The sequence below is a fragment of the Aquarana catesbeiana genome, linkage group LG01 (genome assembly GCF_042186555.1).
Source record: "Aquarana catesbeiana isolate 2022-GZ linkage group LG01, ASM4218655v1, whole genome shotgun sequence".
Classification (NCBI taxonomy): domain Eukaryota; kingdom Metazoa; phylum Chordata; class Amphibia; order Anura; family Ranidae; genus Aquarana; species Aquarana catesbeiana.
Window position 1 is genome coordinate 720,368,452 of NC_133324.1, and position 17,029 is coordinate 720,385,480.

Here is a 17,029-nt window from a genome sequence, read left to right on the forward strand (position 1 = left end):
ACCCCAGGCTGCTTTTATTTTCATTTATTCTTCAATGCCCCGCATTCTTTTGTTTACGTTCAGCTGTCAGCGGGGAAACCCATTGACAGCTGATGAGTCATTGGTTGGTAACCGGCCGACTCCTTAAAATGGTTCATGAAGTGCCCCTTTCCTAACCTGCCAGGCTGCATGCTCAGATAAGGGCCTGGTATTGATGGGGGGGAGGGACCCCAGGCTGCTTTTATTTTAATTTATTCTTCAATGCCCGGCATTCTTTTGTTTACGTTCAGCTGTCAGCGGGGAAACCCATTGACAGCTGATGAGTCATTGGTTGGTAACCGGCCGGCTCCTTAACAACCAGCTATTTTTCACACAGAATTTGAATCGGTTGATCAAGTTTAAAAAATTAAAGGGCACAGGATGATACCAGATGATTATTCAGGAACCGATGATTTATACTGCACCTTCAGGATAACTAGACATTGGTAAAGCTATAGAGATAAGGATAATACCGCTTGCTCCCAGCATGCCTCAATTAAATTGATTGTAAGACTACAATTTTTTTATTAAAATAAAAATATTTATCTGCTCTTTCCAATAGTTTTACATAAAGCGGCCCCAAATCTCCTTTTCTGGGATCCCACAATGTCGCTCCAGGCGTCTCCTTTTTCCTGTGTGCCTTCATAACAAACCACTTGCTATGGGGACACATCAAGCCAAGCTGTATGCAACTTTAGACTCACACAACGTGGGTCGCCCCCCTCAGGATTTGACTGACAGCAACAAGAAACAATGAAGACCTACAGCCAGGCCATCGCTGGATCGCTAACAGGCTCAGGTAAGTATTTAGAGGTGTGTGTGTGTGTATGTGTGTGTGTGTGTGGGGGGGTGCGGAGTGTTTTGTTATATGCAAAGAAACGGAACCAAAGAAATGCACTACGGCCCTGGACCTGTATGGCACCCTGGGGATAATGACACACATTGCACTACATGCCAAGGTGAGTGCCTAATGCAGGATCCAGTGTTCAAAGTAAACATTACTGTGGCCAGCTCCACACAGTGGAATCCAGATATGGTCCCCGACCTGAAGGTACACACCAAGGATAGCCAATCCAGAAAACTGCTAGATAGCCCAAGGCAGTAGGCAGTTAGATCTTGATAGAAATTTCAGAGAAAAAATTGAATGTCAAAGAAAAAATTCTCCAGAGGAGAATGGGTCCACACGAACATAAAACTCAAATCTCAGAGTAGCCAAGGTTATTTGGAATGCACTGGGGAGGCCCTGGCAAGTATTTTTTGCCAGGGTCCAATCACCTGAAAGTAGCTGCATATAACTGTAGCGGTCACATTTTTGATATAGAATTAATGTTATGTTATAGCTTAGCATATGGCGCCATCTAGTGGCCAAAATATGAAAGGACTGCATTTTTTTATTTTTCATTGTTCAAGAAGTTGACATGGAAGAGTTTTGTTTGTTTACATTGGACATTAACTTGACCTACCCATAATGCTCATTAACTCCCATGAACATCAGGAGAACAGAACTGCATTGTAGGAAGACTATAAAAGGGCTGGGCGTGGCCATCTTAGGTCTCTTGGACACGCATGGCCAGCCTGGGAGGATCTGTGAGAGCGGCCTACCTCCACGGAAGAGCGATCCGAGCAGCGATACGGTGACACACCAGTGAGCAGGGCTGACGGCGGGGCAAGACTGGGAAGGAGCCAAAGGAGCCGGTCAGAGCCATCTGAGAGTTCCGGAGCGTCTCGTTGTGTGGAGCAGAGCAGTGCAGAGGTGCCGGCCGGCCAGAGACAGGACCCTGTACACCAGAGCGGAACTTTCTGACAACACTGACCTGGTTGGGTGAGAGGGCTGTTGCCCAAAAGTTTCCTTGATGCACTTTCACACATTTATCTGTATACTACAGAGTTGCTGGGACCCATAGTCCCACAAGCAAAGTCAAAAGGATTAGACTGAGGTAAATCTAGGCCCCGGGCCTGTATCTCATGGAGGATCTGGTACTGTGTCATTGGTATCAGACATAGTTGCAGTACCGCTGTACCATAATTTTGATTCAATATTCAGCTTGCTTCGATCGGGAGTCATTAAAGCGGGAGTCCGGCTAAACATTTTTTTTTAGATGTCAGCAACTGCAAATACTGCAGCTGCTGACTTTTAAAATAAAGTCACTCACCTGTCCCAGGGTCCAGAGATGTAGGCACCCGAGACCGAACCGTCCCTCAATCCTTGGGTGCTGCCGCCGCCATTCTCTGTGAGGGGATCAGGAAGTGAAGCGTTGCGGCTTCACTTCCCGGTTCCCTACTGCGCATACGCGAGTCGCGCTGCGCGTTCTCAATGGTCCCCGCTGTCTCCTGGGACCTGTGTGTTTCCCAGGAGACAGCAGGGCAGTGCGGGAGGGGGTGTGACTCCCGCGGGAGTCTATTCCTGGAACTGGGTGCAGATACCTGTATTATACAGGTATCTGCACCCCCCTCCCCCTGAAAGGTGCCAATTGTGACACCGGAGGGGGGGAGGAATCCGATGAGCGGAAGTTCCACTTTTGGGTGGAACTCCGCTTTAACCTTTGGATTACAAATTCACTTTATTCATAGCTAGCAGAAGAAAGAAGAAAAGGACTGTCTAATTAAACACAAGGCTTTGTGTTTCATTGCCATATTAAAGTTACTGTGATATCAAGTAATGGGAGCTCCCTAAAGATTGCACTATACTTTATTAAATTAGTATTTGATTTCCTTATAGTTACAAAGCGTGCAAAGGATGGGACAGTGCTCATAGTGAAATCGTTTCACTCTGTCATTTATCCTATTTTCCTTAGCACATTACTAGCAAGTTAATTCAAACACTTTACATCTGTATAATACCTTTGTACGTTGAAATCTGTTGACTGTCACACTACGTTGGTCTGACAGCACAACTATTGTAGTGTTCTACTTTATTTTTTTTTAATCAAAAATAACTTTTATTGAGCATAAAAGAAAGGATACAACAAGACACGGATACAGTTAGTGCAACATGCACTACATTTACGGATTAGTCCAATTGACATATGATGCGCACAAAACATAGGAGTTGACAAAGTACTTTCAGTGCGTGTAGACAGTTGGTCAATAGTGTGGGGAGACAGGTTTACACAGAACAGTACAGCAAGCTATTGAGTGGGAGAAGACCAGTGATGGGGAGATCAAGGGATAGGTTGGTGGAGTCAGCCCAGTCAGCTTATGCGCAGCTCCTTGTATCACTTGTTGAGGTGTCTTCAAGCCATCTGTCCCAAATTTTGTGGAATTTGTCGGGGCAGCCCCTGTGTATGTATATTATTTTTTTATACGATAGAGTGGTGTTAACTGCTCTGATCCACTGTTGTAAGGTGGGAGGAGCCCCCCTTAGCCATGTTTTGGCAATCTGTAGCCTGGCAAGGAATAGTGTTTCTTGTAAAAAGGTGTTCAAGTATTTTTCGCTTTCAGAGAGCGAAAGGAGCCCTACAAAGCCTTGGCGGGGGCATAGGGATATTGGGGAACCCATGCGATCATGTAGAAACGTTACCATTTGGGCCCAAAACCCTTGTATGGAGGGACAAGCCCATATTAGATGAAAAAAGGAGGCTGTGCAGTGTCCACAGTTCGGGCAGTTCGGGTTGTGGTCGTGTCTGTATTTGGATATGCGGCGTGGGGTTAGGTATGAACTGTGAAGCATATATAGATGGGAGAGTCGATCAGAGAGTTTAGGAGAGACTGCTTTACAATTGGCAAGGGCCTCCTCCCAATCCTCATCCGTCAAGCTGCCTAGGTCTGATTCCCAGCGCAGCTTTAACTGATGAGCAACGGCATCAGCAGCAGGTCTCGTAAGGTGGGTGTAGAATTGGGAAATCAATTTTTTGGAGTCCTTCCCCATAATTATATCTACTGGAAGTGGGACCTCAAGGGCTGGGATAGGGCTGCCAAACTGCGTGTTAAGCGCGTGTCGAATTTGGAGGTAACGAAAGAGCATGTGGTTTGGTAAGGCAAAGTCATCTATAAGTGTTTGGAAAAGTTTGACCATCCCATGGGCTACAACTTGTGTTAAATATATGATGCCCTTGGAGACCCAGAGACTGCGATCAGGAAGAGAGGTGAGTTCAGGAAGGTTGGGGTTATCCCATAAAGGGGTATGGGAGTGCGGAGAGGGTGCTTGACCAATGCGCATAGCTGCACGCCAAATTTTGCAATGATGTATTAACATTGGCCCCCCATTACTAGTGTGAGTCGAATCGCGGGGCTCGCAAAATAGGATCTGAAAGGGGTGTGACTGTGGGCATACCATTTGAGAGTAGCGGATTTTATCGGAGAGATTGAGATGGAAGAAGTGGGAGAGTTGAGCCGCTATGTAATAGATGTAAAGATCGGGGAGTGCAGTGCCTCCCAGGTCAGTTGGACACTTCAAGACCTTCCACGACAATTTGTGACGGGAAGAACCCCATACGAAAGTATTAAGGATAGATTCCATTGCTTTAAATATGCGCTGGGGAAGATGTATTGGGGACTGCCAAAATATGTAAAGTAATTTGGGAAGGAGGACCATCTTTACAAGATTAATGCGACCCATGACCCCAAGGGGAAGCCTAGACCACAACTGTGTTTTGAGTTTTAGAGTGTTGAATAGTGGTTCAATATTGAGTGCTATAAAGTCGGGGATTGAGCAGGAGATATGTATACCTAAATATTTAATGATGCTTGCTCTGACTAGTGGGAGGGCGGCCTGATCGGACGTAGGGGCACCCAGGTCTAAGGGGAGGATTTGGGATTTAGCCCAGTTTATCTGGAGCCCGGAGTACAAACCGAATGTTGTGATTACATGCAGGGCTGTCTGAAGTGAGGGACCTGCATCGGCTGGGTACAGAAGCATGTCATCAGCGTAAAGGCTTATCACCTCAGTTAGACCGCCACTGCGAAGACCCTTAATGTCAGGGTGGGACCTAAGCGCTATCGCGAGGGGTTCGACTGCAAGGGCATATAGCATAGGTGAAATAGGACAGCCCTGTCTCGTGCCGCGCGATAATGAAAAGGAGGGGGATATTCTACCATTCACCTGAATACGTGCTGTAGGGGCATAATAAAGTAGCTGAAGCCATTTTATAAACTTTGGGCCAAAACCGAATTTTTTGATGCATTCCCATAAATAGCTCCACTCTACTGAGTCGAACGCTTTAGCAGCATCGAGACTGACTACTACTCTACTGCCGGTGTTTGTGTGTTGGGATTGGAGATTCATATGGAGCCGCCGAAGATTAAAAGCCGTGTTTTTATCTGGCATAAAGCCTGTCTGATCAGGGTGTATTAGACTAGAAATCACCTTATTGAGACGTAGGGCTAGGATTTTGGCAAGTATTTTGACATCAAGTTGGAGGAGGGATATGGGCCTATATGATTCGGGAAGTGAAGGGTCTTTATCTGGTTTAGGTATAAGGACAATGAGGGCTTCATTCATGGATTTTGGAAGGGTATTAGCATCAAATATATGTTTGTATAGTTTACTTAATCTGGGGATAAGGGTGTCGCCGAATTGTTTGTAGAACTCGAGGGGAAGTCCGTCAGAGCCGGGAGCTTTGGATGTAGGGAGTAGGGTCAGAGCCTCTGCAATGCAGTCAACGATTATGGGTGCTTCCAGTTGGGCAATTTGTGATGACGAGAGTGTGGGGAATTCTATGGCTTGTAGGAATTCTATAAGTTCAGCTTGGGTACGGTGGGAGGTGGAGGTGTAAAGTCTTGAGTAAAAGGACCTGAACTCTTCAGCAACCTGGTCAGGGTCTGTAATTTTGACCCCGGAGGCCGTCTGAAGGGAGACCACCACCGGGGGTTTATGTTCGAGGTTAGCCATATAGGCAAGGAGCCTGCCAGCTCTCTCGCCGTGTTCATAAACACGTTGCTTGCTAAAGAAAATGCCCTGTTTGGCCTTTTCAAAGTGTAGTTGGTTTGTGAGTTTGGACTGTTTGTGTACCAGGGAGGCGTTTGCAGCCGAGGGGTTGTTCTGGAAAGCCTGCTCTAAAGTGTGGAGATGTTCCTCCGCCTGGCATATAAGTTGCTTGGATGTGGCCTTGTGCCGGTTAATCTGCATGGAGAGAACCATCCGAGCGTGCATCTTAAAAGCCTCCCATGTGGATCCAGTCAGGGCAGTGCCATCATTCGTGCAAAAATAATGTTCCCACTCACGCTGGAGACCATCCAAATCAGGGAGGATGGTGAGCCAAAACGGATTTAGCCTCCAGACCCGAGTGATAGAGGGAGATGGCATCCATAACCTGATCCAGTAGGGAGAATGATCGGATAGCACCCTGGCATCGAATCCCGCCTTAGACAAATGAAGGAGGAGGGGGGAGTAAGAAATATGTAATCTATGCGGGACATTGATGATCTGGAGGGGGTGAAGCATGAGAAACGTTGTTGTGTAGGGTGTAAATGTCTCCATGTGTCTGTAAGGGCAAATTCTGTGAGAAATTTCCCAAACCTGGTGGCATGAGTGGTAGGAGGTGTAGGATTAGCGAGACTTATCCTATCAAGATGTGGAGCTATAACTGCATTAAAATCCCCTGTCCAGATCGCAGGCACCGAAGGGTATTGAGACATGAAATCTACACCCAGCTTTAGCATTGCGAACTGGAATGGGGGGGGGGGATGTAAAAGGCCAGGAGTAGGAGTTCCAGCCCCCCTACGGTAACGTGTAAAAACAATGACTGACCCTGGGGATCAGACTGCAAGTTATGAAGCTGAAATTGCACTGTTTTGGCAACAAGGATTGCAATCCCACGGGAGTTGGAAGTGTGGGGGGCCTGGTACATCCAGCCCACCCACGGTTTTTTAAGGCACATTGTTTCTGGCCTGTGAGATGGGTTTCAACAAGGATGGAGATTTCCGCTCGCTGCGATTTTAGGTGTGAAAGAACTGCAGTCCGTTTGGCTCTATCACCTAGGCCACGGACATTCCAGGTTAGTATTTTAAACATGGCCATAATATTGTGATGGGGGCAGGAAGTTGCAGTCTGGTTCCCAGGGGGTTGAAAAAGGTGCACAGCATGGCAAACCTTGTAAAACAATAGTTAATCATATAAACATGAATGCGGGGCACCTCTGGGGCACACGGAGCAGTAAAGGAGCTCCAAGTCTGTGACCACGAGGCCTCCACATGGAAAAGGCCATCTCCCCTTGCCCGCGAACATGGGAGAAGGGTCTCGCCAATCGCTACCGACAGCAGCCACAACAGGTCTTCAAATTTATACATGTCACTTGCCAATGTGGACTTAAGTTTAAGCAGAAAGAAAAAAAATAAAACATGAATATGAACAAAACAAACCAAAACTGAATCTGCATATACTCTGATCCAGCAGGGCAGAAGTAACTCACTGCCCTCCCACGAAACTAGGGAGGCAGAGGCTGGACAGGGAAACATACGTAGGAAGGTGAAGAACAATGGTGGCAAGTGTACCACAGTCCTGATGCGACCAGCAAGGTCGGAAGGGGGCGAACAAACTGAAGAGCGCACAGTGGTGCGGGAGATGCTGTCCAGCTCTCAGGTGTCGGGTGCATGTGCACCGCTCGAGACCAGCAAATTAAGCTTAATGGGGGATGAGATAATATCTGGCTGTGTAATATTAGGGATTGCAAGAGGAGAGTTCAAGCCAATACCAAGTGGGTAGGGTAATATAGGACAGTACTCACAGTTCCTGGAGATGGCAAGGTATGGCAAGGGAGATGTGTACAGCGCAATGTCCGGATGTAAATAGCCAGCGAATTTGGTACAGTTCACTTGGGGTTGTTTAAGCCGGGTTCATATCGGGTTCGCCGCGTTGCTCCAGCCAGGAGAGGACAGCTTGAGGGTCTTCAAAGAATTGGGCTTTACCGTCATGTGTCACACGGAGGCGCGCGGGGAAGAGCATCGCATATTTGATATGGTGTATGCGGAGTTGTCGTTTCGCCTCAGTAAAGCGCGCCCTTTTCTTCTGCACCTCTGCAGAGAAATCCGGGTATACCGCCACAGTGACATTTCCCAGGGGGATGTTGCCTCTTTCACGAGTAAGCCGAAGCACTGTATCCCGGTCACGATAAATTAGTAGCTTTGCTATGAATGTTCTCGGTGGGGCTCCAGCAGGAGGGGGCCTTGCCGCCAGATGGTGAGCGCGCTCCACCACAAATGTGGAGGAGAAGGCCTCCCTGCCAAAAGTTTGAATAAGGAGGTTTTCCAGGAAAGTAGGGGGGTCGGCGCCTTCAGACTTCTCTGGTAACCCCACAAAGCGGAGGTTGCACCTCCTGAGACAGTTCTCCATCTCATCCTGCTTGGAAAGGACCATGCTAAGCTGATGCTGCAATTGCTCGGTGGAGATTTGGAGGGGGTGCAAGTCATCCTCCATGTGTCCAACCCGGCGTTCCATTTCAGTCACACGGTCCCGCAGTTTTTGTACGTCCTGCTGGATTAGGGAGATATCGATTTTAACCTCCTCGATCCTGGAGGTAAGTGTAGACTGGCAGAGGGCGATAGCTTCCAGGACTTTAGCAGTGTCGCCAGATGTATGATCATCGGAAGCAGGAGACTGAGCGGCGCCATCTTCTTCTCCCGGGTCCCGCTCGTCATGGCGGTATTGAGCTAGCCTGGCCGCAGTGCCAGTTCTTTTAGGAGGAGACATGCCCAAGTGAAGTTAGATAAGCAGGGCAGGAGGAATGAGCCGTTTGTGGAGGATAAATCCCTCTAGGATCGGTATATAGGATAAGTCCCGAGCGGAGCTCTCACCGCACACGTCTCACTCCATGCAGCACCAGACCACGCCCCGTAGTGTTCTACTTTAAAGCAAATACAGTAAACAAAGTTCTTGTTTAAGTAATTTTGTGTGAGTGTTTCTTTCCTTAGTATTATTGGCCTAAGTGGAGACTGGAGACCAAAGGTAAAGACAAAAAGGCATATTACATTGTATATTGTGAAATTGTCTTCAGGGTTTTTTCCTGCACACTATATTACATCACAGCTGTGTTGGGGGGGACTGCGAGAAATAAAAAGGGGTAGTGAAGCAGAGTACAGGCCCAATTAAAATACAGCAGCTCCTTCGGGGGTCAGTGCTACACATGGGGGCTCGTCCAGGATCCTGTTACTTTGTAGACAAACCCACCCTCTTGATGTCAGAATGGACCCCATTACTGTGATCCAGTGGTGCGAAGCTGAAGGCGCACGCTCAGAAGCGAGCATGGCAATTGAACTCTCTGGGGAAGGATGGGAGGAGAAACAGGTAAAAGAAGTGGTGCAGGTACTACCCCCAGAGAGGAAAGCCTGGGTGATAGCTGTGAGGTCAGACCATGGGCCCTCCCGCACTTATGCCTTACTGGAATGGACGAAGGGGGTCCCTCATAATTTTCAAGGCACCAGTGTGAGACTGTCTGATAGAACTGAACTCTGCTTGACACATCCTGCCAAGCAGGGGGAGACAGAGCTCACTCAACAAGAATTCAGTTTCCAGTCTACCCCAAGGGAAAGTGGCAGAGGGTCCCCTCCCGCGAAGAAAAGGGCAGCTATTAAAACAGTTGGAGTTCCTGAGAGGAATTCAGAGTCAGAGCAACAGTTACTGGGGTGAAACAGCAATACAACGAAATACAGGAGTGTCATGACCTTGCACTAATACATTCATGACCTGTCTGTCTCTTACCTGGTCTGTGTATCAACCTTGAGGCTTGTACTCTCACACCTGCATGCTTAAGTATCTTCCCTCTGTGTGGCTCCACCCTAGCCTCAACAGGAACCACTATTTAACACCGTATTCTCCAAGCCTGCCTTGCCGTGCAATATTGTGTGTTTGGCTTCCTGTTTGCCGTGTGCTCAAAGTTTGTCTCTGTCACCGATCTTGGCGTGTTCCCGACCATCCCTGTCTGCTTGTGACCCTGACCTTTGGCGCATTCTCGACTATCCCGGTTTGCCTGTGACCCTGACTTTTGGCGTGTTCTCTGTTATCCTTGTCTGCTAGTCGTCCCGACATTTGGCTACCTCCTTACTATCCCTTGCTGTCCTGGGCTGCTGTTTCCTCTCCATCCTCCTGTAGCCTACCGTGAGCTGGGAGACCCTGGGGGCCGCGACCTGGAGCCAGTTGCAGCCCAGTCCATCCTCACCATTAGAGGCTCTGGTGAACATCTGCTGGCTCTTAGACTCCGCTCCCTGGGGAATCTATGCTCTAACTCACTGTGGGATCTGTGTTGGTGCTCCAGGGGACCTGCTTTCCTGAACCACCCCGAGTTCCATCCGCAGCAGTCAGCCTTAGGGTCCACTATCATAGTGGTGCACGCCTGACCCCAACAGGGTGCATCTGTCACCTGGATACAGGTGACCTGACAGTTTGCACGGCCATGGACCCGTCTGATGTGCCGCTACCTGCCGATGATCAGCTGCAGGGCATAGTCCACAGACTCGAGACCCAGGAATCTAATCAGACCCAGGTGATGCGATTCCTTCAGGATTTGGCTTCCCACTTTGAACAACTTCAAGCCTCTTTAGGCTCCCCGGTTCCACAACCGCAATCGGCTGCCGTATCAGCTCCGCTTACAGTCGCAGCCGCTAACCCTTTGCACTTACCAGCTCTGTCCCGTTACTTTGGGGATTCCAAGGCCTGCAGAGGGTTCCTTAGCCAGTGTACCATTCATTTCGAACTCCAACCCCAAAACTTCCAGTCTGATTGGGCAAAGGTAGCCTATATTATTTCTCTCCTGTCCAGCGAGGCTTTAGCTTGGGCTGCCCCTATGTGGGAGAGGAGAGACCCAGTGGTTTTCAGCCTCTCTAATTTTCTGAAACTCTTCCGGAATATCTTTGAGGAACCAGGTCGTGTCTCTTCAGCGGCCAGCGCCATTTTACGTCTCCGCCAAGAGTCTGCTTCTATGGGACAGTATGCTCTTCATTTCCGCATACTGACGGCTGAGCTGAGCTGGAACCATGAGGCCTTAGTCGCAACCTTTCTGCATGGGCTTTCTGATAGCGTGAAGGACGAATTAGCAGGAAGAACCATCCCCACTGATCTGGACGAAGTTATCACTCTGTGTAACCAGATTGATATTCGTTTTCAGGAAAGGACCCTAGAAAAGCGACGCCAGCACTCCTTGGTCCTTAGTCAGCCTGAGCTCCCCTCTTTTCATCCTGTGGAGCATCTCCTGCCAACTAAGGAACCCATGCAGCTGGGCCAGTCCAGGCCATCCCCCGAGGAAGGTGCTAGGCGCAGAACTCTGGGCCTGTGTCTCTGCTGTCGGGGCAAAGGTCATTTTCGTGACACATGCTCATTTCATCCAGGAAAAGCATCTGGAAGGTGGAGTATTGGACCCAGAAAAGCCATCTTTTAGTCTCCTTCTTTCGGTGTTTCTTCATGTTGGCGTTTCCTCCCACTCTGCCTTGGCTTATTTGGATTTGGGAGCCACTGGCAACTTTATGGACTGGAGAACTGCATCTTCCATGAACCTTACCCTTTTACCCCTCACCACTCCATTGGTGGTCTCGGCGATTGATGGCACTGTTCTTCCAGGGGGCCCTATCGCTTCCAGACCCCTCCTGTTAAGATGTCGGTAGGGATACTCCACTAGCAGTGGATATCCTTTCTTATCCTTCCTAAGGTCTCAACCCCTATCGTATTGGGGCTTCCTTGGTTGCAGTTCGACTCTCCACACATTGACTGAACTTCTGGGCAGATCCTGGCTTGGGGTCCCTCATGTTTCTCTTCCTGCCTACTCAAGGTTGCCCCTAAGGGGAGACTTCCCGTGGCTACCACCTCAGTATCCTCTGCCCTTCCTGCTGCATATAGCGATTTCCAGGATGTGTTCTGTAAAAAGTCAGCTGAGGTGCTGCCTCCTCACAGGTCCTTTGACTGTGCCATTGACCTTGTTCCTGGAGCAGCTCTACCCAGGGGTCGTACCTACCCTCTGTCCATCCCAGAGACCCAGGCCATGTCTGAGTATGTTGCAGAAAATCTAGAAAAAGGATTCATCCGGAAATCCTCATCGCCTGCAGGAGCAGGGTTCTTTTTTGTTGCCAAAAAGGATGGTGCCCTAGGACCCTGCATTGACTACCGAGGCCTAAACGCAGTAACAATCAAAAATCGATACCCCCTACCCCTAATATTGGAACTATTTGACAGGTTAAAAGGTGCCTCCATTTTTACCAAGTTGGATCTCAGGGGTGCATACAATTTGATCCGAATACGGGAAGGGGATGAATGGAAAACTACGTTTAACACTAGAGATGGGCATTACGAGTACTTGGTCATGCCCTTTGGTTTGTGTAACGCCTCAGCGGTGTTCCAAAACTTTGTTAACGAAATCTTCAGGGATCTGCTTTACCAATTTATTGTCATTTACCTGGATGACATTCTCATCTTTTCGTATAGTCTGTCGGTTCACAGAGACCATGTCCGGATTGTACTTCAGTGCCTTCGAGAAAATAATCTGTACGCCAAGCTGGAGAAATGTTCTTTGAATGTTCTGAAGTCCTGTTTCTGGGATGCTTTGTCTCTAACTTCGGTCTTCGTATGGATCCTGGGAAGGTCTCGGCCATTACCAACTGGCCTCTTCCTGCCGGCCTCAAGGCCACGCAGCGCTTTCTTGGGTTCACTAATTATTACAGGCAGTTCATTAGGAATTACTCCTCTATTGCTGCGCCAATTATCGCCTTGACCAAGAAGGGTGCTAATGCCAAGGAGTGGTCCCCCGAAGCTGTCTCTGCCTTTCATGATTTGAAACAGGCCTTCATTTCTGGACCTTTGTTGAGGTGACCTGACCCGGGGGATCCATTTTTTATTGAAGTGGAGGCTTCCTCAACTGGGGTGGGAGCTGTGCTTCTTCAATCCTTTGGGAAAAAACGTCTACCATGTGCGTTTTCTCCAGAAAATTTTCTTAGGCGGAAAAGAATTACGCTATTAGTGATCGAGAACTTCTTGCGATTAAATTGGCGTTGGAGGAGTGGCGTCATCTCTTGGAGGGTTCCCCATAGTCCATAACAATTTTCACTGACCATAAAAATCTGCAGTACTTACAGAATGCGAAACTATTGAATCCCAGACAAGCCAGGTGGAGTCTTTTCTTTTCCCGTTTTAACATTACATTCAAACCTGGTTCCTGCAACAGTCGGGCTGATGCACTCTCTAGATCTTTTGACATTCAGGATGAGGAGCCTACCATTGAACCTGAGCAGATTATCCCTACTTCATGCATCCTTGCCCATTCTACCACCCTGAAGTCAAAAATTCCTCCTGGCAGGACCTTCATCCCCACTGAGCTAAGATCCTTCATTGGGGACATGACTCCAAGGTGGCAGGTCATGCTGGGTTTCTTTGATCCTTCCTCATCAGTCACCACTACTGGTGGCCTACTCTCTGTTCGGATGTCAAAGACTATGTTAAGGCTTGTCATGTCTGTGCCCAGTCTAAGTCCTAGATGCAGGCTCCTGCTGGTCTTCTCATGCCCTTGCCCATTACCAAGGAGCCCTGGTCTCACATAGCCATGGACTTCATCACCGATCTTCCACCTTCTGGGAAGAATACGGTAATTTGGGTGGTAATTGATCGATTCTCCAAGATGGCCCATTTTGTTCCTCTTCCTGGTCTCCCTTCTGCTTATGCCTTGGTTCCCATTTTCGTACGAGAGATTTTCCGTCTTCATGGTGTCCCTTCCCATGTCATTTTGGACAGGGGTGTTCAGTTTACTTCTCGCTTTTGGAGAGCCTTTTGCAAATCCCTCAACATTACCTTGGATTTTACCTCTTCCTACCATCCCCAATCCAATGGCCAGACTGAAAGGGTTAATCAGGAGTTGGAGGTCTTTCTCCGTACCTTGGTCTCGGCTCATCACGATGATTGGGCATCATTACTCCCGTGAGCAGAGTTCACCCACAACAATCATATCAACGTCAGTTCTCAGAAGACACCCTTTGTCACGGTTTATGGAAGACATCCTCAGCTCCCTCTTCCTATGACCTGTTCTTCTGACATCCCAGCTTTGGCTACTGTTCAGGAATCATTCAATTCCTTGTGGGTTGACGTTCATGATTCCCTCCAGAAAGCTGCCAACAAGTTCAAAAGTTTTGCTGACCGTCACAGGCGTAAGCTGCCTTCTCTACAGCCAGGAGACAAAGTCTGGCTTTCTACCAGGAACATCAGACTCCGGGTTCCTTCTCTCAAGTTTGCCCCGAGATTCATTGGTCCTTACAATATAACTTCTAAGCTGAATCCTGTTTGTTTTAAACTCCAGATCCCTAAAAGCCTCAGGATCTCAAACTCCTTTCATGTATCCATTCTGAAACCTTTAGTTTTCAATAAGTTCTCTCAACCTCTCCCTACCTTGGCTCCAGTCTCTGAAGATGATCAGGCGTACGTGGTTAGTCAAATTTTGGATTCTCACTTCTATAAAGGTGTCCTTCAATATCTCGTGGATTGGAAAGGTTTCGGTCCTGAGGAGAGATATTGAAATTCTGCATCTGAAGTCTTCGCACCTCGTCTTCTGAGGAAGTTCCATTTGAAGTTCCCCTCCAAGCCTGGTCCAAAGCAGGGGAGGGGGAGGCCTCGTAAGAGGGGGGGTACTGTCATGACCTTGCAGTAATACATTCATGACCTGTCTGTGTATCAGCCTTGAGGCTTGTACTCTCACACCTGCATGCTTAAGTATCTTCCCTCTGTGTGGCTCCACCCTAGCCTCAACAGGAACCACTATTTAACACCGTATTCTCCAAGCCTGCCTTGCCGTGCAATATTGTGTGTTTGGCTTCCTGTTTGCCGTGTGCTCTAAGTTTGTCTCTGTCTCTGTTACTGATCTTGGCGCGTTCTCGACTATCCCTGTTTGCTTGTGACCCTGACTTTTGGCGTGTTCTCTGTTATCCTTGTCTGCTAGTCGCCCCGACATTTGGCTACCTCCTTACTATCCCTTGCTGTCCTGGGCTGCTGTTTCCTCTCCATCCTCCTGTAGCCTACCGTGAGCGTGAGCTGGGAGACCCTGGGGGCCGCGACCTGGAGCCAGTTGCAGCCCAGTCCATCCTCACCACTAGAGGCTCTGGTAAACACCTGCTGGCTCTTAGACTCCGCGCCCTGGGGAATCTATGCTCTCACTGTGGGATCCGTGTTGGTGCTCCAGGGGACCTGCCTTCCTGAACCACCCCGAGTTCCATCCGCAGCAGTCAGCCTTAGGGTCCACTATCATAGCGGTGCACTCCTGACCCCAACGGGGTGCATCTGTCACCTGGATACAGGTGACCTGACAAGGAGAGGTTTCAGGAGACTTCCAACATGATTGCAGAACACATTAAGGGACTGTCACATGCAGAGACCTGGGTGACAGTCAAGTGATAGACCGGTGTCAGTAATGAGAAGGAGCCCTCATAACCGCCTGCCAGAGGTGACTATCAGGAAAGACTTCAAGATTGATGGTCAGATAGAAGAGGGGACAGAAGGATAAGCTCTCTTACCAAAAACTCTTGCACTAAATTGAACTGGGCTTACAGAGGGGATACTTGGAGTCTGAGATTGTAGAGGCTGTGATCAACGCCATTAGTCCAGGCCTAAGTATTAAGGGCATGCTGGAGATGAAGAATGGATTGACTTTAACTCAACTCAGGAGAATTCTGAAGAGTTATTATAAAGAGGAAGATGCTGCTGAACTGTTTCATCAACTGATAAATATGACACAGAGTAGTCAGGAGACTCCTCAGAACTTTTTATTCAGAGCCATTGAGCTGAAGAACCGTCTGTTGTCTGTCTCGATGGGAGAAGGCTCTGGGGAACACTTTGGAGTTGAACTGATCCAGAAGAACTGATCCAGGGCTGAGGAGCGACTATATCAAGCTTCGGTTGAGGCAGCACCTAGAAGATCTATCTACACCAGATGAGGACCTCATTGAGGAGATAAATGAGGCAGCCAAAACGGAGGTAGAAAAAGAAAAGAAACAAAGAAAGTTAACCTCCCAGTATAACCAGGACAAAAGGACAGCAGTTAGATGTGTTACAAGGCATTAAGGAACCCAGTGTCTTGATGGTGAGCACAGATCAGACATCTTGGCCTTCATCTTCTCAACATATGTCGACATGTGAGTCTGGTCTGGAGAAACTGCTCCAAATGCAGAAAGAAATGTTAGAGATGATGACCCTACTGGCTGCTAAACTGGTTATGCCACGTGAGAATGACGCTTTGACCCTTAGGACTCCGACGAGTACTAACATTAATCAGACTGTGAAACCAATGAAGGAGAAGATCTGCTTTAAATGTAGAGGAGCAGGACACTACCGCCGAGTATGTCTAAGTCCAACAGAACCTGTAGCAGAACCACAAAAGCCGGAAGAAAACTTCCGAGGGCCCCAGTGAAGGAGTCAACTGGGCGCCCGGTCCCAGCAGTCAACTCCAAACCCAAGCCCTGTACGAAAGCCCTGCTGGACACTGGAGCTCTAACTCTGCTATACAAAGACTTTTATGAGAAATATCTCAAACATCTCCCCTTGAAGAAGCTGAAAGAGCTGGAGATATGGGGTTTAGGGACACAGAACTTTCCCTATGATGGATACATACCCATCAAGCTTACCTTTGATCCAATTGTGGCAGGAAAGGCTGAAACCTTCGACACCTAGGCAGTGGTGTGTCCTCGCCCTCCAGGGGCTGATAGAAGTTCCCTCATTATTGGGACCAACACTGACTTGGTAAGAAGACTTCTAACTCCACTACAGGAGAAGAACACTCCAACCAAGGGCGTGCAATCCATGCCAACACAGGTGTACCAGGATCTTGTGCAGGAACAGAAGGCCCCACCAGAAGGGGTGGGAAAGGTCTGGCGCCTGGACAAGAGGGAAAATCTGGTGCAGCCGGGTGAGGTAGTCTGCATAAAGGCCTCTGTTAAGCTGAGTTGGATACAGCCGTGCCCCTTCATCATTCTTGAGATGGACAGACAAAAAGAAGACAAGGGCCTGGAAGTTATCCCTGAAGTGTTGTCGACCAAGGCGCTAAAGAGAAGTAAAGACGTATCTCAGTCAGTACTCGCAACACAACAACCTTGCCTGTAAAGGTTCCTGCCAGAGTGCTAC